This window comes from Tupaia chinensis, unplaced genomic scaffold (genome assembly GCF_000334495.1).
Source record: "Tupaia chinensis unplaced genomic scaffold, TupChi_1.0 Scaffold000041_1, whole genome shotgun sequence".
In the NCBI taxonomy this organism is placed as follows: Eukaryota; Metazoa; Chordata; class Mammalia; order Scandentia; family Tupaiidae; genus Tupaia; species Tupaia belangeri.
In genome coordinates, this window is record NW_006159496.1 from 337,994 (window position 1) to 341,925 (window position 3,932).

Genomic DNA, 3,932 nt, shown 5'->3' on the forward strand with positions numbered 1-3,932 from the left:
CACACACCCGCGCCCGGCGTGAGTTTAAGCTGCTGGGTCCAGGACTCAAACCACAGTTGACTACATGGGAGTCCAGCGACATAGCCATTACGCTAACTGCTGGTCCCGTATTCAGCCATATTCTAAGGCTACCCAAATCTCTATTTAAAGAAAACTGATTATTTTGATACCTAGCTCTGAGAGAACTAACAGAGGTAAGATGTATGGCTGTTTAATAGAGAGTGCATGGGAATCATTTAGTTAACAAGGAATGTGTTCTGGAAATATTTATTACAAACAGAAATAGAAACTATAGAGGAGGCATAGGGCTATTTTCTGAGATGTCAGACCTGAGTGATAGAATTGAAATATGAATTAAAATAGTGGCATAAGTTGAACATGTAAAATGCTTATTCTTAGGAACAAAAGGGATTAAAATTGGGGATGGAAGAGACTAACGTGGACTTGACCTGTGGATGTGGGGAGCGACCTGGTGGACTGTACGCTGGCATGGTCCTGCAGGTCAGTTCCAGGTATGATGGGTTCACCAGCCCTTCCCACTTAGTTTAGGCAGCCGAGGGTCACATGGCCAAGGGACTCACTAGAGGGAAGGTAGGAGAGCTGTGAGGCATCATCGTTCATCCCTTTTACCTTCTCAAGAACCAGATCCAGTGTAGGCTGTCTTTGTGGGGATAGCAAGGAGTCCTGTAGTTCTGCTTACTCAGTGTGATTGTAGAAAGAGTAGTGGAGTAGGTGAAGAGCATATTCGGTGGCTATGTTAAATGTTTTGTAAGTAGTCTATACTCCAAGTTTTTCATGGTTAAATAGAAGTTGTGCCCATGAATTTTTTTAAAAAGAATTTTTAAAAAATTTTATGTATCATTATTACTATTTTTAAAACATTTCATACAGGTTACATAGTCTCACCATAGAGAGCTAGAGAGGGAAAATGAGAAAAGCAAGTTACCAGGCCCGGGACTTGAACCACTGTCATCCATGTGGGAGTCCAGCACCTTAACCTCTACACTACCTGCTGGCCCCTGCACATATTTTTGTTTAACTGCATATATACTGTGAAGCAGGAACATTACTTTGAGCTGAGTTAGGTCAGGATTACTTGTATGAGTTTTCGAAATTAATTACAAAACATGTCTTGCTATAAAGGAGCTTCATTTTGGGTACAGCAGATGGCATAATGGCTATGTCGCTGGACTCCCATGTAGTCGACTGCAGTTCGAGTCCCGGACCCTGTGGCTTAAACTCATACTGGGCACGTGTGCGTGCGTGCCTAAGATCCCAAGAGGAGAATGGAGGAGAAGGAATTGTGGCCTGGCTGGCACCCCTGGGGAATGATTTCTTGCTTTCTATCTCTCTGTCTTTCTGGTGAGCGCACGTGCCCTGTAGCAAAAACCTCTCCAAAAATTAAATAAATAAAGAGAAATTGTTGTCTAAGGTAGTGCTGTATGGATGAGACATTGTCCTGTTGACAGTTTGGTAACCAGTAGTGCTTTACCTACAGGACAGGGATTCAAGGCTTTAAGAACAGACATTGAATTACTCTGCGTGTCCGATATCATCTTCAGCACTTTACCATGTACACTGCATGAAATACACGTTATAGAAGAGAATCTTTTCTTCTATTGTGGAAGTATAGCTAGGCCGCCTGCATCCGCTTCCTGGCTGGCCTCGGTTGCGTCTGTCTCTGGGACTTCGAAGCTGCTGATAGCAAAATGTCTTCAGGAAACGCCAAGATTGGGCATCCTGCCCCTAACTTCAAAGCCACAGCTGTTATGCCAGATGGTCAGTTCAAAGATAGCAGACTAACTGACTACAAAGGGGAATATGCTGTGTTTTTCTTTTATCCTCTTGATTTCACTTTTGTGTGCCCCACGGAGATCACTGCTTTTAGTGATAGGGCAGAAGAATGTAAGGAACTCAACTGCCCAGTGATCGGTGCTTCTGTGGATTCTCACTTCTGTCACCTAGCATGGGTCGGCACACCCAAGAAGCAAGGACCACTAGGACCCATGAATATTCCCTTGGTATCAGACCCCGAGCACAGCATCGCTCAGGACTATGGGGTCCTAAAGGCTGATGAAGGCCTCTCCTTCAGAGACCTTATTAGTGGTGATCAGGGCAGCCTTCGGCAGACCACCATAAATGACCTCCCGGCTGTCCACTCTGGATGAGACTCTGAGACTGGTTCAGGCCTTCCAGTTCACCAACCTACATGGGGCAGTTTGCCCAGCTGGCTGGAAGCCTGGCAGTAATCCCATCAAGCCTGATGTCCGAAAGAGCACTGGACCATTATAGTGCTGGGCTGCAGTGGGCAGCCATGAGAACAAGACCTCTTGTGTATTTTTTTATGTTTAAAACAGGTCTTTTCATGTTTAAAACAAGACTTAATTTCAGCCAACATGTGTGGGCCATGAGAGGCCTTTCCTATGTGGGTTGGGGAGGCCACCTTTTGTTTTCATTGGTGGGACTGGTCCGAGTTGTATTGTGGGGCAGGCCAGCTGATTATGTGACATACCAGTACTGGGACGCCAGCCCATTGATCTTTTTGTAGTTTCTATTAAACTTGAACCTGGGGGAGGGGGGCAAAAAAGTATAGCTATGGCGAGTTATTCAGTGGGTCACTTTTCTGACACCAAGTGAGGTCTTGGAACTCAGGAAAGCAGAGTTTTCTTTAGGGGTGAATGCAGGAAGTTGGTTTCAGTTTAAGCTAAGACTAGGTTGGGTGAGAATTTGAGGGATGGGGAGAGCTACAAAAAGGGAGGTGGGAGAAGACTACAAGACACACTGCCTGTTTCAGGGTTATCTTAGAGCAGGGTTTCTCAACTTGTAATTATTGCCACCTTGGAGGAGAACAATTACATTGAGCACAATTTAATTAATAGCAGATTTAATTAATCCTAATTAAATTAACTTGCCCAAATACTTCAAGTTCTCCCTAATAGGAAGAATTTAATACTAAAGAATTAAGTTTTTTTTTTCAGATAGGATTGAGCTTTGGTGAGCCAGTAATGTTTTTTTGTTTTGTTTTGTTTTTTTTAATTTCCTAAAAACTAATTTCTGCCCCTTTTGTGGGGGGATACTACTCCCCCATCGAGAATGAGTGATCTGGGCCTTTCTATGAATAGGGCAACAGATGTGCTTTCTGTTCAGTCTGCTGCTAGATTCAAACACAGCCCCAAACGCTAAATACCCTGTACATTATGGACTAAATAAGGCATTGTGAACCTACTCAGGACCTTCACTGTAATGTTTCCATGGAAACTGTAGAAACAATATTATAACTTCTGGAAAATATAGTATCTTTGTACAATTATGGATCATACTAGCTTTAAAGAAAACTTTTTATAGAAGCTCATTACTGGGATCAGCAGATGGTATAATGGTTATGTCACTGGTCTCCCATGTAGTTGACTGTGGTTCAAGTCGAGGACCCACAGTCCAGGACTTGAAACTCAAGTGTCTTGAAACTCATCCTAGGAGCCATGTGCGTGAGTGCCCAAAATTCCAGGAGGACAATGGGGAGGAGAAGGGATTGCATCGTGGCCATCCCCCTTGGGGGGTAATGTCTTGCTTTCTGTCTGTATCTCTGACTCTGGTGAGTGCATGAGACCTATAGCAAAAATCTATACAGACAAAAACAAACAAACAAAAGCTCAGTATTGAACTACATATTAAAGGAAGAGATGGCCATGTATTGGCATGGAAGAGCTAGCTAGATATTTTAGGCAGAAAGGAGTTCATTGTCTCAGACTGTTTTTACTTAACCATAGAATAACATGAGCCTTTCAGCTATATTTACCAGTTGTGAAAAAAAAATCTTTAGAAATTAAAAAATTTGCCATCTTTATTTACGTATTTATTAAATTCTTAGCCACAGAGCACGTGTGCTCACCACAGAGGATAGTCACACTGCAATCCCTTCTCCATTCTCCTGG

General features: G+C 43.1%; 1 pseudogene; it reads left to right on the forward strand.

Annotated features, from left to right (window-relative positions):
• Positions 1-205: 205 nt before the first annotated feature.
• Positions 206-3,225, forward strand: LOC102481606 (peroxiredoxin-1 pseudogene; annotated as a pseudogene).
• Positions 3,226-3,932: the final 707 nt, after the last annotated feature.